We start from the raw sequence: 26,940 nt of genomic DNA, 5'->3' as shown, positions 1-26,940 counted from the left end.
AAGTTCTGTGCTCCTTCTTTGCAGGACACACTGACCACCATCTCTAAAGAAGAGCAGCCAAAAGTAACCCTCCACACGCTAAACAGTTTTCAGTCTATCACTTTAGAGGAAATACACAGCTCATTGGATGCAGCTAATACTGGGCCCCCCGGGGTCTCTGTCCACCTAAAATAATATCCCTTTTAGCTGCCTGCTGCACCACAAAGGTCTTATTCTGACAGAGTGGAAGGCAGCATGCGTATGGCCCATATGAAAAAAAAACAACGCTGGACCCAAAAAACTCTCTTCGTCCAATATCCTTGAACCACTTCTGGGCAAACAGGTGGAAGGCCTAATAAACAAACAGCTGGGATCCTTTCTTGAACTCAATAATATTCTTGGTCCCTCACAATCTGGCTTTCACCCAGGGTACAGAACAGAGACTGCACTCCTGGCCGTGACCGATTCATTGAGACAGGGGGTGGATGCAGGAATGCCAGTGATGCTGATAATATTAGATCTCTCCGCAGCCTTTGACCATCTCTCATCCAAGGCTCCTGGAAAGGCTGCAGGCAGTTGGTGTACAGGGTCTGGCACTTATGAGGCTTCAGCATTTCCTGACAGACAGGCAGCAAACTGTCATCCTGGGCCCGTACTCCTCACGCAAAATGAGTTTAGACAAGGGTTTCCTGCAGGGCTCATGTCAGAGCCCCACTATGTTCAATATCTATATGACCCCGTTAGCGAAGATTGCAGAGCACTTTGGCTTTGAGATAATATCCTACACTGATGACACCCAGCTGATGCATACTCTAGGCCAAGACCTGATAACAGCAAAAAAACGTTTTGCATCAGGAATGCTAGCAATCTCCGACTGGATGACCGAGAACTGTCTCCAGCTAAACCCAGAAAAGACGGCGATCATGCTGCTTGGAAAAGCCCCCTCCATCTGGTCGGAAAGCTGGTGGTCCCACCAATTGGGTGCTACCCCATGCACAAACTAACTTTAAAGAATTTGGGGGTAAAACTAGACCAAGCATTAACGATGAAAGATCAGATCATGACAACTACAAGCGCTTGCTACTACAATCTGCGACTTCTGTGCAGAATTTTTCCCTTCGTCCACACTACGGTCCGTATAACTTTGGTCCAGGCCATGGCGATAAGCAGACTGGACTATGGAAATGCCCTTTTGGTAGAAGCTAGCAAACAGACTGCTCTCCAAGCTCAAGGTGGTCCGGAAAATGGCAGCTAGGCTTATTCTCAACCGCCCTTCTGGATCTCCCGCAACGCCTTAGCTGAAGGAACTGCAGTGGCTACCAGTGAAGAAGTGTTCCCCTTCTAAGATCTGTTGCCTCACGCACAATCCCTAAAAGGAAAAGGCCCGTTATATCTCCAAAGAAAGATAACAGTTTACACCCCTAGTCGCAATCTTGGATCCAGCGACAAAGCCTTACTGTGTCCCCATGGCATCCGCCAAACACACACTGAGGGGAAAGGCCTTCTCCTATCTTGCTCCAAGGTAATGGAACAAACTTCCCTTAACACTGCGATCCACGCCCAAAGACAGTAAATTTAGGAAACTACTTAAAGCCTATTTATTCTGAACCATCTGATATGTGTTTCCTGTTAGGATCCGCAGCAGCGCCAAGATGCCCCCGGGTGAGTCGTGCACTGTAATAATGTTAACATAACATAACATAGGTGGGTGCGATGAGTGCTGCTTCCATGCTGTGGTTTGGGATTAATCCGGACTTGGTGGCTTTGAGGAGCTGGTTGTTGATGAGGTGGTTGGTCAGACGCCTGTTGATGGTTTTCTCTAGGACTTTGGCCGTGTATGGTAGGAGAGAGCTCGGTCAGTAGTTGTAGAGTTTGGTGAGGTCCATGGAGGGTTTATTCAGCAGGGCTGTACCAGCTGCCTGTTTCAAGGCTCCTGGGAAGAGGGCTGCATTGATGGAATTGTTCAGGATGGGAGGGAGGACTTTACTGAAGTGTGTCGGGTGGGTCTAATGGGGCACCGGAGTGGATGGCCTCAACGTTGTGGCAGCCACATTTGTGGTGATGGCGTTCAACATAGCCAAAGTCCATTCTTTTGCTGAGATTAGAAGGCTGGCTGTGAGGTTGATGTTGTCAGGTGGAGGGTTGAAGTTGTCGTATAAGTATGTGATCTTGTTCCAAAAGAATTTACATAGATTGATGCAGGGATCTTGTAAGGGGTGGATGTTGCTGGTGGTGGCTGCAGGCACCATGAATTCTCTGATGATGGTGAAGATCTCTCTGCTGCTGCTGCTGCAGTTGGCATGGGCTGTTCATTTGGCATTTCAGACTTGCTGTTGGCAGCACTTCAGGGCAAATTTAAAGACTTCCTTGTTTGCATTGTCTTGACTCATTCAACACTTGTTTTCCAGTTGCTTACAGTGCTGCATCGCCATCCTGAGTTCTTCTGTGTGCCAGTTGAATTGTAGTTTGTGATCTTGAATAGTTTTGCTTTGCTTGAGGGGGTCCAGGGTGTCGATGCAGGTGGTGATCCATTCATTGCAGTTCTTGATGTCTTCCGTTAGGTTGCTTCTTTGCTTGAGGGGCTCCAGGGTGTCGATGCAGGTGGTGATCCATTCATTGAAGTTCTTGAGGTCTTCCATTAGGTTGCTGCTGTGCTTGAGGGGGTCCAGGGTGTCAGTGCGGGTGGTGATCCATTCATTGAAGTTCTTGCTGTCTTCCGTTAGGTTTCTGCTGTGCTTGAGGGGGGCCAGGGTGTTGGTGCAGGTGGTGATCCAATCTTTTCAGTTCTTGATGTCTTCCGTTAGGTTGCTTCTGTGGTTGAGGGGGTCCAGGGTGTCAGTACATGTGGTGATCCATTCATTGCAGTTCTTGACGTCTTCCGTTAGGTTGCTGCTGTGCTCTTGGAGGTCCAGGGTGCCAGTGCAGTGGTGATCTATTCATTGAAGTTCTTGAGGTCTTCCATTAGGTTGCTGCTGTGCTTGAGGGGGTCCAGGGTGTCAGTGCGGGTGGTGATCCATTCATTGAAGTTCTTGCTGTCTTCCGTTAGGTTGCTGCTGTGCTTGAGGGGGGCCAGTGTGTTGGTGCAGGTGGTGATCCAATCTTTTCAGTTCTTGATGTCTTCCGTTAGGTTGCTTCTGTGGATGAGGGGGCCCAGGGTGTCAGTACATGTGGTGATCCATTCATTGCAGTTCTTGATGTCTTCCGTTAGGTTGCCTCTGTGGTTGAGGGGGTCCAGGGTGTCAGTACATGTGGTGATCCATTCATTGAAGTTCTTGATGTCTTCCGTTAGGTTGCTGCTGTGCTTGAGGGGGTCAGGGTGTCGGTGCAGGTGGTGATCCATTCATTGTAGTTCTTGATGTCTTCCGTTAGGTTGCTGCTAGGCTTGTGGGGGCCAGGCTGTTGGTGCAGGCTATGATCCATTATTGCAGTTCTTGACGTCTTCCGTTAGGTTGCTGCTGTGCGTGAGGGGGTCCAGGGTGCCAGTGCAGTGGTGATCTATTCATTGAAGTTCTTGATGTCTTCTGTTAGGTTGCTGCTATGCGTGAGGGGGTCCAGGGTGTCGATGCAGGTTTTGATCCATTCATTGAAGTTCTTGATGTCTTCTGTTAAGTTGCTTCTGCGCTTGAGGGGGTCCAGGGTGTCGGTGCAGGTGGTGATCCATTCATTGAAGTACTTGATGTCTTCCGTTAGGTTTCTGCTGTGCTTGAGGGGGTCCAGGGTGTGGGTGCAGGTGGTGATCCATTCATTGCAGTTCTTGACGTCTTCGGTTAGGTTGCTGCTGTGCGTGAGGGGGTCCAGGGTGCCAGTGCAGTGGTGATCTATTCATTGAAGTTCTTGATGTCTTCCGTTAGGTTGCTGCTGTGCTTGAGGGGGTCCAGGGTGTCAGTGCAGGTGGTGATCCATTCATTGAAGTTCTTGATGTCTTCCGTTAGGTTGCTGCAGTACTTGTGGGGGCCAGGCTGTTGGTGCAGGCTATGATCCATTCATTGCAGTTCTTGACGTCTTCCGTTAGGTTTCTGCTGTGTTTGAGGGGGGCCAGGGTGTTGGTGCAGGTGGTGATCCATTCATTGAAGTTCTTGATGTCTTCCGTTAGGTTGCTGCTGTGCTTGAGGGGGTCCAGGGTGTTGGTGCAGGTGGTGATCCAATCTTTGCAGTTCTTGACGTCTTCCGTTAGTTTGCTGCTGTGCTTGAGGGTGTCCAGGGTGTCAGTGCAGGTGGTGATCCATTCATTTCAGTTCTTGATGTCTTCCGTTAGCTTGCTGCTGTGCTCTTGGAGGTCCAGGGTGCCAGTGCAGTGGTGATCTATTCATTGAAGTTCTTGATGTCTTCTGTTAGGTTGCTGCTGTGCTTGAGGGGGTCCAGAGTGTTGGTTCAGGTGGTGATCCATTCATTGAAGTTCTTGATGTCTTCTTCTTAGGTTGCTGCTGTGCTTGAGGGGGTCCAGGGTGTCAGTGCAGGTGGTGAGCCATTCATTGTAGTTCTTGATATCTTCCGTTAGGTTGCTGCTGTGCTTGAGGGGGTCCAGGGTGTTGGTGCTGATGGTGATCCATTCATTGCAGTTCTTGATGTCTTCCGTTAGGTTGCTGCAGTGCTTGTGTGGGCCAGGGTGTTGGTGCAGGCTATGATCCATTCACTTCAGTTCTTGATGTCTTCCGTTAGCTTGCTGCTGGTTTACTGGAGGGGGTCCAGGGAGTCGGTGCAGGTGGTGATCCATTCATTGTAGTTCTTGATGTCTTCTGTTAGGTTGCTGCTGTGCTTGAGGGGGCCTGGGTGTCGGTGCAGGTGGTGATCCATTCATTGAAGTTCTTGATGTCTTCCGTTAGGTTGCTGCTGTGCTTGAGGGGGTCCAGGGTGTCAGTGCGGGTGGTGATCCATTCATTGAAGTTCTTGCTGTCTTCCGTTAGGTTTCTGCTGTGCTTGAGGGGGGCCAGGGTGTTGGTGCAGGTGGTGATCCATTCATTGCAGCTCTTGATGTCTTCCGTTAGGTTGCTTCTGTGGTTGAGGGGGTCCAGGGTGTCGATGCAGGTGGTGATCCATTCATTGAAGTTCTTGAGGTCTTCCATTAGGTTGCTGCTGTGCTTGAGGGGGTCCAGGGTGTCAGTGCGGGTGGTGATCCATCCATTGAAGTTCTTGCTGTCTTCCTTTAGGTTTCTGCTGTGCTTGAGGGGGGCCAGGGTGTTGGTGCAGGTGGTGATCCAATCTTTGCAGTTCTTGATGTCTTCTGTTAGGTTGCTTCTGTGGTTGAGGGGGTCCAGGGTGTCGGTGCATGTGGTGATCCATTCATTGCAGTTCTTGATGTCTTCCGTTAGGTTTCTGCTGTGCTTGAGGGGGGCCAGGGTGTTGGTGCAGGTGGTGATCCAATCTTTGCAGTTCTTGATGTCTTCCGTTAGGTTGCTTCTGTGGTTGAGGGGGTCCAGGGTGTCAGTGCAGGTGGTGATCCATTCATTGAAGTTCTTGATGTCTTCCGTTAGGTTGCTTCTCTGCTTGAGGGGGCCCATTGTGTTGGTGCAGGTGGTGATCCATTCATTGAAGTTCTTGATGTCTTCTGTTAGGTTGCTGCTGTGGTTGAGGGGGTCTAGGGTGTTGCTGCAGGTGGTGATCCATTCATTGAAGTTCTTGATGTCTTCCGTTAGGTTGCTGCAGTGCTTGTGGGGGCCAGGCTGTTGGTGCAGGCTATGATCCATTCATTGCAGTTCTTGATGTCTTCCGATCGGTTGCTGCTGTGCTTGAGGGGGTCCAGGGTGTCAGTGCAGGTGGTGATCCATTCATTGCAGTTCTTGACGTCTTCCGTTAGGTTGCTGCTGTGCGTGAGGGGGTCCAGGGTGCCAGTGCAGTGGTGATCTATTCATTTCAGTTCTTGATGTCTTCCGTTAGCTTGCTGCTGGTTTACTTGAGGGGGTCCAGGGAGTCGGTGCAGGTGGTGATCCATTCATTGTAGTTCTTGATGTCTTCTGTTAGGTTGCTGCTGTGCTTGAGGGGTCCTGGGTGTCGGTTAAGGTGGTGATCCATTCATTGAAGTTCTTGATGTCTTCTGTTAGGTTGCTGCTGTGGTTGAGGGGATCTAGGGTGTCAGTGCAGGTGGTGATCCATTCATTGCAGTTCTTGATGTCTTCCGTTAGGTAGCTGCTATGCTTGAGAGGGTCCAGGGTGTTGCTGCTGGTGGTGATCCAAGCATTGAAGTTCTTGATGTCTTCCGTTAGGTTGCTGCTGGCATACTTGAGGGGGTCCAGGGAGTCGGTGCAGGTGATGATCCATTCATTGAAGTTCTTGGTGTCTTCCGTTAGGTTGCTGCTGTGCGTGAGGGGGTTTAGGGTGTCAGTGCAGGTGGTGATCCATTCATTTCAGTTCTTGATGTCTTCCGTTAGGTTGCTGCTGTGCGTGAGGGGGTTTAGGGTGTCAGTGCAAGTGGTGATCTATTCATTGAAGTTCTTGATGTCTTCCATTAGGTTGCTTCTTTGCTTGAGGGGTCCTGGGTGTCGGTTAAGGTGGTGATCCATTCATTGAAGTTCTTGATGTCTTCCGTTAGGTTGCTTCTGTGCTTGAGGGGGTCCATTGTGTTGGTGCAAGTGTTGATCCATTCATTGAAGTTCTTGATGTCTTCCGTTAAGTTGCTGCTGTGGTTGAGGGGGTCCAGGGTGTCGGTGCAGGTGTTGATCCATTCATTGAAGTTCTTGGTGTCTTCCGTTAGGTTGCTGCTGTGCGTGAGGGGGTTTAGGGTGTCAGTGCAGGTGGTGATCCATTCATTTCAGTTCTTGATGTCTTCCATTAGGTTGCTTCTTTGCTTGAGGGGTCCTGGGTGTCGGTTAAGGTGGTGATCCATTCATTGAAGTTCTTGATGTCTTCCGTTAGGTTGCTTCTGTGCTTGAGGGGGTCCATTGTGTTGGTGCAGGTGTTGATCCATTCATTGCAGTTCTTGATGTCTTCCGTTAGGTTGCTGCTGTGGTTGAGGGGGTCCAGGGTGTCGGTGCAGGTGCTGATCCATTCATTGAAGTTCTTGATGTCTTCCGTTAGGTTGCTGCTGTGCGTGAGGGGGTCCAGGGTGTTGGTGCAGGTGATGATCCATTCATTGAAGTTCTTGATGTCTTCCGTTAGGTTGCTGCTCTGGTTGAAGGGGTCTAGGGTGTTGGTGCTGGTGGTGATCCATTCATTGTAGTTCTTGATGTCTTCCGTTAGGTTGCTGCTATGCTTGAGGGGGTCCAGGGTGTTGGTGCAGGTGATGATCCATTCATTGAAGTTCTTGATGTCTTCCGTTAGGTTGCTGCTGTGCTTGAGGGGGTCCAGGGTGTTGGTGCAGGTGATGATCCATTCATTGAAGTTCTTGATGTCTTCCGTTAGGTTGCTTCTGTGCTTGAGGGGGTCCAGGGTGTTGGTGCAGGTGGTGATCCATTCATTGTAGTTCTTGATGTCTTCCGTTAGGTTGCTGCTGTGCTTGAGGGGGTCCAGGGTGTTGGTGCAGGTGGTGATCCATTCATTGAAGTTCTTGATGTCTTCCGTTAGGTTGCTGCTGTGCGTGAGGGGGTCCAGGGTGTCAGTGCAGGTGGTGATCCATTCATTGAAGTTCTTGATGTCTTCCGTTAGGTTGCTTCTGTGCTTGAGGGGGCCTAGGTGTCGGTACAAGTGGTGATCTATTCATTGAAGTTCTTGATGTCTTCCGTTAGGTTGCTTCTGTGCTTAAGGGGGCCTAGGTGTCGGTACAAGTGGTGATCTATTCATTGAAGTTCTTGATGTCTTCCGTTAGGTTGCTGCTGTGCTTGAGGGGGGCCAGCGTGTTGCTGCTGGTGGTGATCAATTAATTGCAATTCTTGATGTCTTCTGTTAGACTGCTGGCCTGCTCGGCAGTGTGTGTAGGGGGCAGAAGCCCAGTCCTTCTCTGAGATGTTCTTCCAGAACCAGCATGACTTCCCGAGGTGGTGGGTCTACTGTGGTCCAGGATGGTGATCTTGAACCTCATGAGGGCGTGGTAAGTTCAGGTCATAGGTGTTGGTTTGTTGACCGTGATGTTGCTACTGTAAAGAAGGTAGCATCCAGGAAGTGTCCGGCGGTGTGGGTGGGTCTGGTGATGCACTGAGTAAGATCGAGGTTCCTAGGGCTTTTGAGGAGGGCATTTGAGTTGCAGTCATTACGATCCTCGAGGTGCAAGTCCATGTCTCCATGGAGGAAGAAAGTGCTGATGTCGATGATAATCCCAGATCTGAATAAATGACGATTTCTAGTCTTTGTGTCACACAGACCTATATCTCTGTATTGCAAACGCCAAGAGAAGCCTTTCCCATCTTTCTTCTGCATTTTACGTTGGGACTGCTGGCTTCTGCTAATTTACCTTGTCTTTAAAAACATAATAAAAATCTTAATCCTTTCAGCTACACCCGTTGTGAACCAGTGCTCCAACTTCCCTGCCAATGCCATTCCACCAATAACAATAAATCCTGTTTTACCTCTGTTCATCTGAATATATTTAGTAGTCAAAAACAAAAGTGATCCAAGCACACAGAGATAGAAGTGAGGTTGTGGTTTCAATATTTCTTTCATTTTTCTTCAAGTTATATGCACCCTTTTGCCAACACAGGTTTCGTCTCCGGCTGTTCTTGTTACAGCAGACTTCATCAGGGCTTAAAATCTACAATAAAGTCAGAGTCCAACTAATTGTGTTCAAAAGAATATCCCAAAACCTGGGTCAGGTCAGGTGACCCTAGACATGCAATGATATTTTAAGGGAATGAATGCCGTGGTTACACTGGTTAGTGTGTGGCGAGATGTAGATTTGGTCACCACGGGTCATAGTTGTGAAATTCAACAAACAGTGTCTTTTATATTGTGATAGGTCCCTTAAAATCAAGTGTCCTAGTTATCAAAGTGATGTTATAGGCTGGAAATAGATGCGTTAATTACTCAGACTCTTCCTGAGTGATACCGGTGAAACATAGCAAAAGATTCTGGATAGGCACACAAGCGACAATATATTCATATTTAATACCTAACCACCCGATGGACAATTGCTGTGACTTATAACTTGAAGAAAAATTTAAAAACTATTGAAACCACAACCTCAATTCTATCTCTGTGTGCCGGGAGAATTTTTGTTGTTGATTCCTGGACCTCTCCAGCCAAGGAAGAACGGATGGCGCTTCCTTCTCTTGAGCACCAGAGAATAATTGGACACTGAATGAAAAGGACTTTGAACATTTTAGACTTATGTGGTAGAGTGCACTAATTATCCCGGCCATCACACCTTTCTTATTTTCATATATTTAGTAGTCATCAGGGCATGAATGGCTGTCGAGCAGACCCATCTACATGTGTAGTGGAAATGTTGGGTCACATTTTAGTAACATGACATGTTGCCAGGGTGCATTGTCATTTCCCCAGTTCCCCATAGAGAAATCCTTGTACACACCACCATGTTTGGTGGGTGATCCGTTTCCTTTCTCGCCTTAGTAGGAGAGCTACCCCGGCATTCTGCTGAATAGAAATCCAACCTTCTCCAAGTTGTGAAAGCTTCAAATTGGAGTTTGTAAACTTACAAACTGACAAAGCAAACCGTGCCTGTGTAAATCTACGTGGATGTGACTGAAAATTATACAGAGTCAAAACATTCACACCTGGCAGGTATTCTTTTGTGGGTCGCTGTCAGGCATCAGAGGAGCCATCAGCGACTTTCTGGCGGGACACGGAGAGGCTTCGTGCCATAAAACCCACTCGGCTCACTTGAATGTTTATAACTTGAAACACAGAAGCAGGGACTCAGACTCCATGAGTCCAGCTTATATTTGGCTCCACTTTCAAATTGACTAGTTTTGTTTGCAAACCTCTGAAGAGCTGCTGTGTTCTAGAGACTTCTGAGAACACCCAAGTGCTATCCCCGAGGAAAACATTGGACTCGGGACTCTGTTAGAGAGAAAATAATCTCATTGTTGGGTTACCACCACCGTCTGATACAGGAACTCTACCACAGAGCGAGGAATTACAACAGCATTTATTGTAAACACACTCGAGTGGAGGGAACGCACAGCATGGCTTCCCTCAGAGTGCTCTGCCTGGCACAGGGTCACACAGATATTTATACAGCTTTCTGCAGTTACAAAGGGCAATACACCTTGGCAAAGTTACATGTAAGCATGGAACATTCCTATACGCATACCATTAGTCACATTCATCTGTTATCACATGGCACATATAGGATACTGCTGGAAGAGGGCTAAGTACGTCATCATAAGTTAATTACAATTTGTCTGGTTTACTCATAGACTCGCCCAAGGCTATTTGTAGCTGGAAAACATCATGTTTAGTTGAACTTCTCCAGCACAGACTGGAGTTTCTTGTGATCAGCAAAGGAAAGGGGATGTGAGCAAAGAGCACGTAGGAGCAAGAAATGACAGAATGGCTATACAATGTGGGACATAGGCCAAATTTTTAGCTGATGTTCACAATGTAGGTTACAGGTTAACAACTCAATGTTATTTAAGACCTCAGCTTGTGCAGCTAAACGTAATAAATGTGTTTGAGTTTATATCTCTCCCCAAGAGGGTATCGGCATCTTCTGAATCTTTTAGCTGCTCCTTTTTGTACCTCTTGGTGAAAGTCCAACTCCTATTTATCATTGTATCTCTCATTGAACATTTGCCTTATTGTGTCTTTTACTATGTTGCGCTGTGCCTGATTTCTAACCTGTTCCAGCTCATGCCTTGGCTGCTTGGCCTTACTACTTCGAGAGTCATTTACTCCAAGGAAGCAGCCAGGTCATTCAGTTGAAGTGCTGTAGCATTGGTGTCCCTGCGGAACACTGTGCCTGCCAGTAATACTGCCCCATCACCACTGACTGATCACAGGACCCCAAGAAAAGGCATCTCCAGCCCCTGTACCTGACTGCTCCTGCCTGAGAGTACCCAGGTGGAGTGTCCCGGAGAGGGTTTTCAGCTGTTCTGGTCAGCACTTCCTCCTGTGAGAGCTGATGATATATTTCCATCCTTGGGAGTCTCAGTCCGCCTGAAGTAGCGGCTTGGAGTTTGGACATGGCCAGTCCTGGGGTCTCACCTTGCCTCAAGTATGTTTTAATGGCTGCGTCTAGTAGGCATAGTTCTGATGCCGGGACCAGTAGAGGCAGCATTCTGAAAATGTAGTTAAACCTCAGGCTACCACCATGTTCACAGTTTGGACTCGTCTCCCATAGCGAGAATTGTGGCTTGCTCCATTTAGTGAACTCCCTGTGCCTTTGATCAGTCATATTGTCTTTGGTCATCATTGTAAAATCGGTAGTAATCAATATTCATGATATTTCATTTTGGTGGGATTTACTGATATGGAGGTGCACGGAGGGCTTCACTTTAGGTCCAGTTCATTTTGAACCTGGTAAATGCTGTAAACTCTGATATGGTGATCATCGAGCTGGCAGTTGTCCACATACGGCTTAATTCCCAGGCTGCCGTCTATGATTTCAGTTTCCCAAAGGTCTTCAGAGCTGCTTATGATGAATGCGAGGAGCTCTAGGGCGATCAGGAAGAGCATGGTGAAAGAGGACATCCCTGCCTTATGCTTGGACCAATTGGTTTCTTTCCATCCCTTTCCCTTTTGCGCTTCTCCGCTTCTTTTGTTTCTGGCATCTTTTTGTTCTCATCCATGTGCACACTTCACATTATGTGTTGTATCCATGCTCGGAATTAGGATTTTCCTAAGTGTAGAGTCAAAGTCTTAAGTATTATGCGTTACATCCCTAGCTTTATCAGCTTCCACATTTTTTTAAAATAGTGTTTATTAATTTTTCCTTTAACATTCATGGCCTGTTAGGCAGTGGAAGGTATACACAATATGCCACAACTGCTTAGACAGCAGTACATTTTCCACATCTGTTACAAATATGAAGCTGTTGACCGTTCTGTAGCATTCTATTGTACCACTATTAAACATTGCAAACTTTGCAAGCTTGAGTTTGAACTTGCTTACAGTCATGAAGTGCCGCGTGGGTTTGTTGAAAGGGCTTATGGGGCAGGTTATGTCTACGTATTCAGCGAGTTGTGGTTTGTCGGGTAGTGGGCTCTGTATCCGAGCCATTGATACTTATGCATGGGAGGGATTAGTTGACGGTGTAGTCATTTCGGTGCACGGTTAAAGCAAGACTGCTTCTCGCCCTGTTTTGGAGGAGGGAGAGGCGTAAGGGTGAAGCAGGGGAAGACGTAAAGTGCCGAACCGGGTCAGTCCCAGTTAAGGGCGGCTGGGGGAGAGATAGTGGCAGGTTTGAGGAGTTGAATTACTCTTGTATAGGGTTGGTGCTGTGTTTGTCGTGGTGAAGTTTTGATTCTACGGATGCTAAATACTTTTGCCAGCCTGGAGAGTTCGTACTTGTGAGGTTCTTTTGTGTGTCGTCTTGCAACAGCACGTGTTCTGCGATCAGTGCCCTATTGAGGTCTACAATCCATATGTATTTCTGTAAATTTGTATTTCCATGACATGGCTAACCTGCGTTTGGCGAGGCCAAGTGCCAGGTCCAAGAACCTATAGATGTTTTACCGTCTGGTGTTGCCCTTGGTTATGCTCAATAGGAAGTGTGGTCCTTGCGCTACAACCAAGGTCTCTGTGGCCTCCGAAAGGATGGTTGCTACCTCTTTCCAATATGATGTAATTTGTGGGCAGTCCCAAACCATATGAATAAACGTGGATTCAGGGTTGTGGCAGCGGGGGCAGATGTCAAGGGAGCCCTCATACATTCGCGCTAGTCTGTGTGGGGCTAGGTATGTATGAGGAAGGTAACTAAATTTTGTTACAATTGCAGCGTACCAGTATTCACTAAGCGGTGCAATGAGGGTTCTGGTGTCCGGGCTTAAAGAGTTGTATTGCATAGTAATTGCCCTCCTGCCCGTTCCATGTGTTAGTAGCGTTTGGAGTGTGTTGGAGGTTTTAGGTCCGTCCTGCGTGGCGCCCCATGTCGTAAATAACTGGTGTGTGAGCCATGCGTATAGTAGCAATGATCCCGGAGAGATTCCATAGTCATCCACAAGTGTTGTAAATTCACGGAGAGTGGATTTGACTAATAAGTCGCCCCAAGTCGTCAGGCCAGCGGAAGACCACTCCGCCATCTCCGGGCGTAACATCCCCACTTTTGAAGCTGAAGCGTAAGGTGGAGGTGAATGTCTAGTCCAGAAACAATAAAAAGGGGACTACCGGTCTACAAACCTTGAGACACAAGAGATTGAACAGGAAAACGTGATACCTGGAATAACACAAGTATAGCCTCACTGGGTTGAAATGAATCCCATCAGCCCACCACATGGCGGAACATCGTCATCTGGGAATGATCTTTCATTGTATGAACTAGTGCAGCCCACACCTGTACAGGAGGGAGCAAAACTGCACTAAATTCATAACCAGTGATCGATCAAACCGAAGTGAAATCTCAATCAGTGGTGCTGGTGATTTGCAGTGCACAAGAAAAATGTGAAAAAGTTAAAATTTACTACTAAGACACAGAAAAACTTTAATAAACGCTATCTTAGTGTCAAGGTTAAAAACACAAGCTGATAGTTTGAAAGAATAACTATCTACAGCAATAGGGCATAGGTCGACATGTTTCAGCCTTGTAGGTGTCACTAACCTGGCTTTCGTCAGGACCAAGTGGTGATAACTCTACTGTAAAATTCTACAAAATGATGTGCAAAAGTTGAGGAAAAACCATCAAAATAATTGATACAGTACACCCTACCAGAACCTGCGTTTCAGAGAATAAATTTCCGTTTTCACAGGAGGTGCGTTTTATTTCCCAGCTTTATGTGGGAGTACTCCTCACCTCACCCGGCAACTGCTCAGTAGATGAGGCCCCGCTCTGTCCGTCGGTACCAGACGGCTTGGTTCCAGCCAGGAGTACCGACGGACAGAGCGACCGGAAATCTTTTGTAGTCTAAGGTACATAGTCTGTCTAGCGTCTCCTTGTGTGACAGTCGGATTTGAGCTAGCGCTGTCTGTGGGTTAGTGGATAGCTGGCATTTTGTATCACCACATCTCATCCTCTAGGCCTTCTAATTCCCTGGTACGTATCATACGGGCCCCATATACCACTATTATCATATGCCCACGCATGACCAAAGCATCTCATTCTAACCCGACATTGGAAGCTGTATCCTCGTTATCCAGAAAGTATGATGTGATCGTTTGTGTTAGTACGGCGGGCAGTGGGTCATCTTTTAGCGCTTCCAAGGGAAGGCGCCAGGTCGGGATGCTGGATCTAATTGGACCCAATGACTGCCTTTGTTTGCTGGGGTTTGTGATCCGATAATGTGCAGGGAGGTATTTGGTAAGGGATACTGCTGAGAGGCCCTAATGAGAGAAGTAAACTAGATCTATTCTCGTGTGTAGATCGTAAAGCCCAGGATAGTGGGTGACTCTCTATGGGTAGGATACAGGACATAGTAGCCCATGCCTGTATGTGTTGGGAGAGGCTAATATACTGAGTGCCCTGTATTGGTGGGCATGAGCGAGCCAGTACTATGTCCAGAATGCAATTAAAGTATCCTTCCCAGTATGTTGGTGCCGAGGGGTAGTAAGGCTGGTGTCAATGATTGCAGAAACGGAACTTGGCCAAAATTAGGGGCATGTAATGAGATCAGTGCTATTGGCTGGCCATCCTGTATCCCCTGTAGTATCGCATAGTGTCCAGTTGGGTCAGTGCAGGTGTGTTGTACCTCCATTGGAGTCCTGTGTGCCACCCATATCAAGGCCCTTCTTGTGTTTCCGGAGTATGTGGTCCCCACTATCATGCCTCTCCATCTCTTGCGCATGGAGGCAAGTGTTTGTGTGTTCAGATGATGCGATAGTAATCCCTCTCCTCCGTAGGATTTGGTATACCCGTTGGCGCTTAGTACATCCCGCCAGCCCTCCTTCATTCCATGTCAATAGTTTAATAGGGGTGTTCTGTGCATCCATTTACTTAAGGTTGATGTGGAGTACGGGTCCATGTCCTTCTGCATCAATGTTGTGCCCACCGTCCACCCGTGAGTGTGTGTGCCTTTCCTAATGTACGGATGATAGTGTTTGTTCGTAGTAATGGACATTGTCGCAACTGATAATATTCCCCAACTCCCACTCGCAGGCCTCAGCGCCAACGAGCAGCCGGCCATCTGCACTTAGCTACAACACAGTTAAACTTTAGCTTGAATGAATATAAGCAAGACAGGGAGAAATACAGTGAAAAACTTCAGATAATAGATCTGGAACAGTCACACAGTGTGAGTGGGAGGGCAAGAACTGCGAGATAGTTTTGGCGTGCCCGCCTGTATAGATTGTTCGTGGCCCTGGTGTGATATATATGATAGCTTTCAGGCAGGGACGGTGTGTCTACCCTGGGTGGTGCTCACATGGCTGTGTGCATCATGTAGCAAACCTGTATGTAGCATGTCGCAGCAGGTCGTCAGACATCGGAGGGGTGTGACATCCGGGCCTCCATACCCAGCAGCTGCCCGCTGGGAGTCCATCTGAGAAGGGGTGTCTTCTGACGGGTTTTCGACTTTGGACCTGGATTATGAGAGAGAGTGAGGCGTCACGTGTCTTTCGGCATTCCTCACCCCCTGCGCTCTTTCCTTCGCTACTTGGGCCATGGTAAGTCCCTGCAGTTGCCGTTTGGGCCATTGCACTTGTCTCTGTGTTTGCCACCATTGTTGCGGGCCAGACACTGATTCCCTGCTGGAGGTCCGGCCGTTTTGTTATATCCAGTCCCATGCGGCCTCCAGGGGGTGCAGAAGTTAGTTTTACCAACGTGCTGAATTCTTAAGGTGGCTAGAAATTGCAGAGCATATTTCATATTATATTCTCTCAGGATCGTCTTTACTGCGTGGAAGGAGGAACTGCGTTCTTGTACTACTAAGGTATAGTCAATTTTTTGGGGGGATCGTGACATTTTTTATTGTCAACCATACCTGCAGTATGTGGTCCCTGTCACTGTAGTTGAAGAGTCATGCCACCACAGGCCCCAGCAGAGCTCCCGGTCGGAGGGGGAGCAACGGGTACTCTATGAGCCCTTTCCACTGAGAAGAACTTGGATTACATGCCTTGCAGGATCGTGTCGGCAAACCATGTCTCCAGTTATAGTTCCATGCTTTGCCCGTCCGCATGTTCCGGTAGACTCACTATGCCAACGTTATTCCTCCAAGATCTACCTTCCTGATCTTCCACTCGATCCAATAGATATTCAACTTCTTTTTGTAGGATCCTGAGTTGTTCGTCCGTCTCCTTTACCGTGGGCCTCAAGGCGGCAGGGTTAACTCGGAGTTCTCCATCCTGTCTTGTAGGTGCTTTTGATCTTCACACAGGAGGCCCAGCTCTATGCAGAGTGAGTCAATTTTGGGTCCTATGGTAGATTTGATGTCCAGGATGGCTACTATAAGTTAGTCAAAGCGGTGTGCGTGATGAAGTGGCGCTTCTGGCAGGTGTCCTGCTGTTTGGGCTATGTCCAAAGACCTTTCTGCGAGGTTGGACATACCCTCTGTTTGCGCCTGTGGTCTCTCCAATTTATTCATGCCCATATTGGCGGAGGGTGGGGCGGTTTATTTTGTGTCTGTGAAGGCCAGTGGTCGCAATGGTGCGTGCTTGGGCTAAGATACTGTTTGTCTGGGCGTGGTCGCCTTTCTAAAATATCCTCCCCTTTGGTGTCAGGCTGGATTAGCTGGCTGATTCTACCTCTTCCAGAATATGGAGAGGGCACTTCCTATGAACTGTCCTGGCAGTGCAGAGTGTTGGGGACCTTTTGCCACCTGGTTAAGGCCTCCTCGCAGCCCTCCTCAGCGGTGACTCTTCGAGTACACCCAGGGGTGTTATTTATTTATTTATATTTATTTATTAAGCAACTTGTATTGCGCAGACTAAACCCGAAGGTATCAAGGCGCCTATCAAAATCAATAAACAGAGAATACAGAATGCCACTAGGGGTATGCAAGTGTGAAAAGATGAGTTTTAAGCGCAGATCTAAAAGTTTGCAGAGAGGGACTAGATTTTACTTCGAGAGGGAGGGCATTCCACCACTTGGGTGCCAGAAAGGAAAAGGCCTTACCTCCCCATCTTGCTTTTCTGACACGGGGTACAGAGAGGAGGAGTTTGTGACCGGAACGAAGATTCCTACTAGGGTTGTGCCGAGAAAGAATGGATCCCATACTTGTAAGGCTGGGTTTAGCAAGAGCTTTATACACCAGGCACATGGATTTGAAAAGGATCCGGTATTCAACGGGGAGCCAGTGCAGTTGTTTTCGGGCTTCAGTGGCAGAGGCACGCTTTGGTAGGTCAAGAGCAAATCTCGCTGCCGCGTTCTGGACCACCTGCAAGCGCTGTAGGTGACTCTTGTTCAACCCTGCATACAGCGCATTGCAGTAGTCCAGTCGCGAGCCCAGAAAAGCAACAGCAAGTTGCTTTCTTGCCTGGGGTGACAGGAAATGCCTGATTTTCCTCAGTGTGTGGATAATCCCCCAGCAGGTCGAAACAGTCCTGTTGACCTGTTGGCACATACTGAGGTTGGGGTCGATCATAACTCCCAAGTTTTTTGCTGACAAGGTGGGCTCGGGACATGCACCCAGCGAATTCGGCCACCACTCCGCCGACCAGATCGATTCCTTTCCTCCAAAAACCATCACCTCCGTCTTCTCCCCGTTCAGCTTTAGTGAATTGTGGATCATCCACTGGCCAACTGCCTCCATGCAAGATCTAAAATTTGCGGCAGTTGACGTAGCTGGCTGGGAGAGAGAGACTAGGATCTGGGTGTCATCCGCATAGGAAACTACCTCCATCCCAAAAGATCTGATAAGTCTGGCAAGGGGGGTCACGTAGATATTGAAAAGGGTAGGGCTAAGCGCTGACCCTTGGGGGACCCCACATTGCACAGACAGGGATGGAGATAGGAATGAGCCCAGCATTATCCTTTGTTCTCTGTGGTCGAGAAAAGAGGAAAGAAGTCCCAGAGCAGACCCGCGGACCCCAATTTCCCTTAGGCGGGATGTTAATACCGCAGGAGAAAGGGTATCGAAGGCCGCAGTGAGGTCTAAAAGGATCAGGAGGGAGGTCTGACCCTCATCAACTCTGGTGCGGATGGTATCCAGCACTATGGTGAGGGCAGACTCGGTACTATGTTCCCTCCTGAACCCATGCTGGGAAAGATCCAAACAACCCGAGCTCTCCACAAATGCAGCCAGATGTTTATTTAAATAGGCTTCGAGCATCTTTGCGGGAGCCGGGAGCAGTGAAATGGTGCGAAAGTTCTTTAACACCCCGGGGTCCAGAGAAGGCTTTTTAAGCAAGGGTTTTACAACAGCATTTTTCCACTGATGGGGAAAAATGCCTTCCTTCATCGCTCTGTTCATGATGTCAACCAGAGGAGGAAGGAGAGATTCTCTGCACTGCTTGAGGATCTTTAGCGGGCAAACATCCAGCGGAGAACCAGATTTGGTTTTATCAAGCAGGATTTCAAGATCCTGACAGGAAAGAGGAGGAAAGGAAATCAATTCCTGATGTGGAGAGGATACCGCAACACTGGGCTCAAGGAGGGCAGGCAACAGGGGGACGGCGGTCAGGGATTTTTGGACCTCCAAAGCAGCATAGATGTCAGCGATTTTAGACTGAAAAAAGGCAGCTATCTTGTTGCACAGGTCCTGGGAGGCAACCACAGGATCCGGTGTCTGAAGTGTCGTAAGGGAATCGACAATCCTGAACAGTTCTCTAGGAGATGACAGTGAGGAGGTGAGTGCCGTGAAGTATTCCTGCTTGGTCTTGATAACTTCAAGTTTATAGTTTTTAAGCAAGACCCTATGGGCTTCTCTGTCCTTAGAGGCCCAGCTAGAGTGCCATAAGCGCTCCTGCCTTCTTACTTCCTGTCTCCGAAGCCGGAGCTGTTCGGAGAACCAGGGAGCGGAGGGTCTTTTCCTCGCAGAATAGCAGGACCTTGCGGGAGCAAGCTCCTCCATGGCTTCAGCAATGGTATTTTCAAATAAAGAGACCGCAGTGGAGGTATCTGCCTCCCGAGGAATGGACAACCTAGTTGTCCAAGGGAGGAAGGAGTCTTCCCTGATCTTTTTAAGGTTCCTTCGCACTTCCGTGGTGCTCGAGGTCCTTCTAATATAGCCCCGTGCGGGATACACCAGGTTGAAGGGAACGGCCAGATGGTCCGACCAGGAGAGATGAAAGGGGCTAGCAACTGTCAACCTAGGATCGTTGGAGAAAATGCCATCGAGCGTGTGCCCCGCTCGGTGGGTGGGACCGTTCACCAGCTGGGTGAGTCCGCAGGCTGACATTATTTCTACCAGGGAGATCGTGTCGTGAGCCTCCAATAGCTCAAGGTGAAAATTAAAATCACCTAAGATGGTCAGATTTTGTAGGCCAAAATAGGGTTCCAGAACCTGCATCAGTTTCAACCCAAAGCCTGCTCTTGGGCCGGGAGGGCGGTATATCAAGATTCCATTGAATGCTGGGTTAGCAGAATCAGAGAGGGAAAAGTATAAGACCTGAAATGTGTCCTTAGGATCAGAAAGGGGTATAGTGTGACAATGAAATTTGTCCCGATATAGAATGGCCAATCCACCGCCAACACGGCCTGATCTGTCCAATCGAGTAAGGCAGTAGCCCTCAGGGACTGCTTCAACCAGATCAGGACCGGAAGAGTCTTTAGCCCAGGTCTCCGTAATGAAGACCCAGGAAGGTGTCTTATCTAAGACCAGTTCCTTAAATACGACGTTATTTTTAATAAGCGAGCGAGCGTTGAGAAGGAGACAGGACTCGCTAGGGTTTTTAGGTATTGATGAAGGACAAGGTTCCGGAGGAACAGAGGCAGGAGTGAGTAGAGGCTCATCCGCCTCAGTCGAGAAGCACGCACAGCTGGGACATGTCAGATAATCCTCAGGTCTATAGCGAGGAGAGCAAGGGGCAGGAGCGGGCTTCAGCCGCAGCATCTCACCTACAGAGTATTTCAGGACAGGGGCGCCTGTATTGTAGAGGCCAGTGGTCCAGCCGTCCAGCCCGTCCTCAGCGCGGACGGGCGCAGACGGGCTGGACTCTGGCGTGACTCCGGCGGGCATCCGGCGCATCCGCTGCCGCGTCCGCTGCGCGGAGCCGCTGAGTACTCTTTTATAGAGACTAGAGCGCGAGGTCGCGCCTACCCTCAATATGGCCGCCAAACAGCCCTCGCCTCCCCGGGACCAGCTCTCAGCGTCAATACTCAGCTGAGAGCGGCCCAGGAGGTGGAGGGGGTGAAAAACAAATGTGCAGATAAGATCCGCTTTTACAAAAGGTATTCAGCGTCCCTGTGTGTCGTGCGTGAGTACTTGTGCTTAGGAGGGATGCTGGCATATATGTTTCTTCGGGTCACCTTTACCAATTAATAAATATTGGTGAAGGTACATACAGTCCAGCATGCGGTGTCTCAAGCCTGTGCATGCCCATGCTGGCGCAGTTCATGAGCTAACTTCAGGTAGCTGCCTCCAGTATTGGTGCCCCAGTGTAGAAATGGGGGGGTCGTGTTCTTGTTATCTGGCGCGGATTATGTTGGACTGGTGGTGTGTCTCCCTCTGTGGGCCTCCAGCTCGCTCCACAGCTGCTTTGCCCGTATATAATGTTCAGAGGATAAGGGGGGAATTAGTTGCTTTCTCTCTCGATTGCACAGTTGTTTCTTGCATCGGGTATTGTCCGAGTGCCCCCCCCCCCCTCGGTGAGGGGCACGGTCTCACAGTATGAAAGTGGTGGGAAGGGATTCAGCAGTGTTGCAGGGCCGGGGCCTGGGCCTATTCTGTTATTTTGGTGGGCCTCACCCAAGGCCATGTTTGGTAGGCCATTGAGATTGGCGGCCCACCCAGCGGTAGCTGTTCCCCTCCTTGTTTTTGCTGCAGGAGCAGCTGTGTTGAGGAGCCTACGTTCCTGTAATTCAGATCGTGGTCTCTCTGGTGAAGGCAGCCTCGGATGCCTGAGTCCTGGGTCCCAGCGCAAGTCACCTCCCAGCCAGGCCCCGCTGCTGGAGCCAGATACGGCAGCTCAGGCACCTTAAAACGCTTTGAGCAGGATCTCAGGGTCCCCAACGATAGTCATAGGGCCGTTACTGGAGCAAATCGCTCCTGCGCATCTCGAGATTTCAGCATCTTGTGGTTGGTCGCAATGGAGCAGCTTATTGCACATCTGCTCCAGTCACCATCTTGGCCCCACCCCTCAGCATCCACCTGCCGGAAACTAGAGAAGAAATGACACAGCGAACAAAATCCGGACAACCGGGCAGCACACAAGGACGCCATCCGCAACCACCACCACCTCATCAGGGCCACTAAGAGAACCTCGTTCAAAGACCGCCTCGACAACCACACACACAATAGCAATGAGCTCTTCAACATCGCGAAGGAACTCTCCAACACCAACGACATCCCGCTGTCACAAGCCCTGTGCGACTTCCTCGCCACCTTCTTTCACCGCAAGATAGCAGACATCCACAACAGCTTCAACACCCAGACAGACCCAACAGACAGCAACACAACAGAACCTCTGCACACCAGCAACCACAACCCTCTGCTAGCCTGTTCCAGAGTGAGCATCGATGACACCATCAAGACCATGAGAACAATCCTCTCCTGCTCTCCGTCAGATCCCTTTCCGTACCACGTCTTCAACAAAGCAAGCAGCTCCATCGCACCTCACCTGCGCAACGTCATCAATCTCTCCCTCGAGACTGTGACCTTCCCAGAGAGCTGGAAACACGCCAAGATCAACGCCCTACTGAAAAACCCCAAAGCTGACCCAAGAGACCTCAAGATCTTCCGGCCCATCTCTCTGCTCCCCCTCCCGGACAAGGTCATCGAGAAAATCATCAACAAATAGCTAACCCGATTCCTCGAACAAAACAGAATCCTGGGCCCTTCCCAGTCAGCGTTCCGCAGCAACCACAGCACTGAGACCACCCTCATCGCTGCCACCGACAACATCAGGACCCTGCTGGACAACGGCGAGACCACAGCACTAATCCTCATAGACCTCTGAGACAAGGCGCTAGAATAGACCACCTCCTTCCTCTCCGGCACAACCCAGAGCATCAGCCTCCCCCATTCCGGTCAGAAGCCTCCAAAATCATCTGCGGTGAACCCCAGGGATCAGCCTCTCTGACGCCTGACGCTGTTCAACATTTACAAGGCCCCGCTCTGACACTTCGCCCAACAGCATGACCTCTACATAATCTCCTATGCCGACGACACCCAGCTGATCCTCTCCCTCACCAAGGACCCCATATCTGCCAAAGCCAACCTCCACGAAGGAATAAAGGCCGTCGCGACTGGATGAAGACCAGCCATCTGAAGCTGAAGTCGGACAAAACGGAGGTCCTCATCCTAAGGTCCAACCCTTCAGCCTGGGATGACTCCTGGTGGCCTACGACACTTGGAGCAACCCCGACACCCACCGACCACGCACGCAACCTGGGAATCATCCTTGACTCAACGCTCTCAATGACCAACCAGGTCAACGCGGTCTCCTCCTCCTGCTTCAACACCCTCCTCCTGCTCCGCAAGATCTACAGATGGATCCCGACATATACAAGAAAGACAGTCACCCAGGCCCTCGTCAGCAGCAGACTCGACTACGGAAACGCCCTCTACGCGGGAGCCCCGACCAAGCTCATCAAACGACTACAACGTATCCAAAACACCTCGGACAGACTTATCCTTGACGTACCATGCCACGGCCACAACACCCCCTACCTGAGGCTCCCCGTCAGCAAGAGGATATCCTTCAAGCTCCTCATCCACGCACACAAGGCACTCCACCAGACTGGCCCAGCCTACCTCAACAGACGGCTCTCCTTCTATATCCCCAACCGCCGCTACGCTCTGCCAACCTCTTACTTGCCACCGTCCCATGCATCCGAAGAACAACCACCAGCGGGAGATCCTTCTCCCACCTCGCCGACAAGATATGGAACACCCTCCCCTTGAGCCACCGACAGACCCAAGACCTGCTGACCTTCAGGAGGATACTCAAGACCTGGCAGCGGCCCCCCCCCAGCACCTTGAGACCCTCGCGGGCATGTAGTGCGCTTGACAAATTATTGATTGATTGATTGATTGATCCACGTTAAACGCAGTTACAAAAAGACTGTACTTCCCAGAGCCCTTTGGATTGCATGAGTACAGAAAACTGCACCTGGTGCACCATCATGGCACACTAGACCTCAATCTCATAATTAGTCCTCTTCTCTGATAATGCACATTTAAAACAAGGTGCAGAGGCTTTTCTGTTTTCAGTTTCTATGAGTTCTAAATTGTGGTGTTATTTTTCAGTTTTTTACAACATTTTAATAAATGTTTACTTTAGCTCTGTAAAAATTCACAGAATGTTGAGTTTATTTCCTTCTCTTGCTTGTCCCTATTGCCATTCCTAATATCCATCTATCTTCTCCTAACTCTCTTTTTTGAATTTGTTCTTTCAGGTAATGTTACAGAGTTTTGCTCACCTCCAAACCTGTCTCATTTCCCGTTGATCGCTTTCCAACAGTCTAGTCCCGGGATGTGCAGGATGGAGGTATGTTTGCATGTCATTATCTCATAAATATTTGATTGCAGCTGGCGAAAGGTTAATGGTCTGCATTTAACACACATTTCCCAATTGCTTTATTCTTCAAACAAATATTAAAGATTGTTTGAAAGGGTGTTCAGTGCTGTGTTATTGGAAGCCATTGTCCTACAACTCAGTTCTTTATCTCCAAATACTCCAGGGCTATATTGGTATTATTACTGTCTGTTCCCGGTCTGTACATGCTCTACCTGGTCATAGAAGAGAAGCTGCTGAGGGGTTAGCACATATGCTACGATAGGCTCTTCGGACACAATGCAGTAACAATCCACTATCCAGCGACCTCACCTATCTCTCGTTGACTCTAGCACCTTTTTAAAGATGGAACACTTTGGTGCCAGAAATAGTAAAGACATGTGGTGGCCCGCAGCACGCTTTAGATCACTTACCGGTGCGTTTCACTCCATGAATTAATTTTATTCTACATTGTGAAGCTGTACCTATGGGATTTTGTGTGTATTTGAAAAGCAGTGCTAAGCATGTGGGCCTTTGCAAAAGCTGTGTAGAGACTGCGTACTTGTCGGGCATGTGTGAGTGTTGCAGTAGGCATTCTATCTTTGTGCACAGTTGTGGTGCATTCTCCATCTTGTGTAAACAATGAGCACACCTCAGCATTGTTCCATTAAATGTGGCCACGCTGGTTTGTACAGGTGATGTTGCAAAGAGTGAGTAGGAGGAGAGACCTAAGGGAAGTCATGGGAAACACGTAGTTCGAAAATCTTGTTCTCAGGCTTTGGGCTGGAAAAGGAATGTTGAAAGCAGGAATATGCTAGCGAGGTGCAGATGAATAAATGTAAGAACCGGTCCTACCTTTATGGATGAAAGCGTGGAGGGCAGCCGAGGTGCAGGACTTCTGGACAGAGCCATTTGACTTAAGAGATGTTTTGAAGAGAGTGTTTCGCGTGCTGGGCTTGTCCAGGAGTGAAAGGATGCTAACAGGCTTTGGCGCACCATCCGTGCACTCGCTACACAGACGCACCACAGCTTTCAACTAGTAGACAGCCAGGCTGTTGCGCTATCTCACAAAGCACTAAAGTTAGAGGTGTGACCACTCCACAACAGACTAGCTCAGCTCAGTCTCCTAGTCCAGCCGGGGATCTCCCACTCCAGTGGATAATACTGGCAAACTAAAAAAGCTAAAACAATATTTGAGAAAAGTAAAACCACAAAGTAAATAAAATCAATAAATTGCTGCTCTACAGCATAATGTGGGAGTCATTTATTTATTTACTTAAAGATTTACATAGGCGAACATGACTTGAGAGGGTATCGGAGCGCTTTACAAATTATCAGTGAGCGAGAAAGAGGCAACGCTGACAATAATTAACAATAGTAGCAATCACTGGAACAATAAAGAAAGTAACAATATCCAAGCTGCGAGAACTCCTACTCGTCCAAAATAGCGCAACATAATCGATTAGGGTGAGAGAAACCGGTGGTGGCTGTCAAGTTCACCGATTGGAGGGGCGGGCAAATGGGTGGGGCATAAAATAAGTACAAAACATTAATACATTAAATACATTGTTGAAAAAAACAACTTCTTGCGCTGGTAGGTCCTCAATACCGGGCCTCTTCTTTTCCTTTTTTTTTTTTTAAGATTTTTATTGTTAGCAGGCTGAAGAGGAGAACGGAAAATACAAAAAGAAGGGTGATAGCAATACTTAAAACACAATACATATATATAATGGCCATCATACATAACAGATATAACAATTTCATGTTAGCAATCTCCAAAATATAATAACAGCTGTCAAATAATACAGTTTTTCAAAGATATAACATCAGCTTTCTATAAAAGTGCCCCCATTTTTTTCATAATTTTTCATTGCTTTTGTACCCCTAATATTTGCTAAAGCAAACTCCATTGAGTGTATTTCGGTTACCAGTGTCCACCAGTCCCAAATTTTTGGTGTTTCTGAGCTGATCCAAGCTCTTGCCACCGTTAGTTTAGCACAGGACATTAGTATTGTAATCAAGGCGGCATGTGGAAGTGGATCTATATATATATCTAATAGAGCTGACGCTGCTGTTAGAGCTGGTATCTGTATCTGCTTCATATGCAAAAAATTTTCAACTTCGCACCAAAAAAATTTCAGATTCGGGCATGAGAACAGCATATGTGTCAGGTCTGCCGCCTCCATAGAGCATTTAGGGCACTTCGTGCGGTCACTATAAATGTTGTTATGGGACCATTTAGAGATTTTTTCGGGGGTATAATATAACATGCATGTTGTTCTAAATTGTTGAAGTCTTAAGCTGGATGATCTTGCTCGTTTGTTAATATTCATTAAAGAGTTTGTTATCTGTGTGGAGGTTATATTTAATCCCAATATTCTGCTCCATTTGTCAGCCAGTATGCTGCAATCGTTAGGTTTAATAGCGATAAGAATACTGTATGTCTCGCTTATAGCAGATTTGTTTTTTGATGAGTGTAAACAGGTCCAGATGTCAAATTCTGGAGATTCTGGGACTTCAAAGATTTGTTTTTTATTGATCAGGAAATCATGTATCTGTAGGAATTTGTATCTCATGTTTTCAGATAAGTTGTATAGTTGTTTAAGAGTGTCGAATTCCATAAAGCCTTGTGCGTTATATAAGTCCCCTAAGGTTTTAATACCTAGTCTAGACCATCGATGGCCAGTGTTATCATTAAAAATATTTGGTAAGCCTGGGTTTCCCCATAGTGATAAGTTTGAATGGAAAAAATTAGTGTCACAGAAGGATAGGATATTACCCCATATCTTTGTTATATCTCTGGCTGTCTTAAATTTGACTCTCTTGTAATAGTTGGGATCGTTCGTTCTGAATAAGAATAGATTTGAATCAGATTTTAACATAAAAGAATGAAAAAATAAAGCCCTTCCTTCATTGAGTAATGAGCGTAGCCGATTAATAAAGGCGGACCAGAAATATAATTTAAAGTCGGGAAAATTGAGCCCACCATCGGGTGTGTCTTTTTTCATAAAGTTCAGTGATCTTCTCGCCTTTTTATAACCCCATATAAAGCTACTAAATATTCCATCCAGCTTCCTAAAGAATTGAGTATTTAGTGCTAATGGTATGGATCGAAATAAGTATATAAACTTAGGTAATACCTTCATTTTAATCAAATTTATTCTGCCAATTATATTGAGGGGTAGCCTGTGCCATTTCTTTAGCTGTAGTCTAGTAGTTTTGATTAATTCATCGTAGTTTATTTTATTAATGTCTTGTATATTAGCTGTTATTTTTATTCCCAAATAAGTGGCTATTTTGCATATCTCAGGCATCGCCACAGGAGGGGCATAGTTAACTATTATTTGTGTTTTTTGTAAGTTTAATTTATAACCCGCCACTTTGCCATATTCCTCAGCTTCTAAAATTATACCTTTTTGAGCCTCTACTACATCTTCCGTGTAAACCGCTATG

At 47.9% G+C, this 26,940-nt stretch overlaps 1 protein-coding gene and 1 long non-coding RNA gene across 3 annotated transcripts in view; both read left to right on the top strand.

The window, feature by feature from the left end:
* LOC147729388 (uncharacterized) overlaps window positions 1-26,940 on the top strand; it is a 421,174-nt gene that overhangs the window by 95,656 nt on the left and 298,578 nt on the right. The window contains exon 2 of the long non-coding RNA XR_015309193.1: window positions 23,390-23,481. This is a non-coding gene — a long non-coding RNA (uncharacterized LOC147729388). The remainder of the gene's footprint in view (window positions 1-23,389; window positions 23,482-26,940) is intronic.
* LOC147729389 (uncharacterized) overlaps window positions 1-26,940 on the top strand; it is a 223,942-nt gene that overhangs the window by 95,689 nt on the left and 101,313 nt on the right. The gene's annotated exons all lie outside the window — the stretch shown is intronic.

The sequence above is a fragment of the Lissotriton vulgaris genome, chromosome 2_2, assembly GCF_964263255.1.
Source record: "Lissotriton vulgaris chromosome 2_2, aLisVul1.2, whole genome shotgun sequence".
NCBI classification, from domain to species: domain Eukaryota; kingdom Metazoa; phylum Chordata; class Amphibia; order Caudata; family Salamandridae; genus Lissotriton; species Lissotriton vulgaris.
Note: the sequence above shows the minus strand (reverse complement) of the source record. Positions and strands in the feature narration are given on the sequence as shown.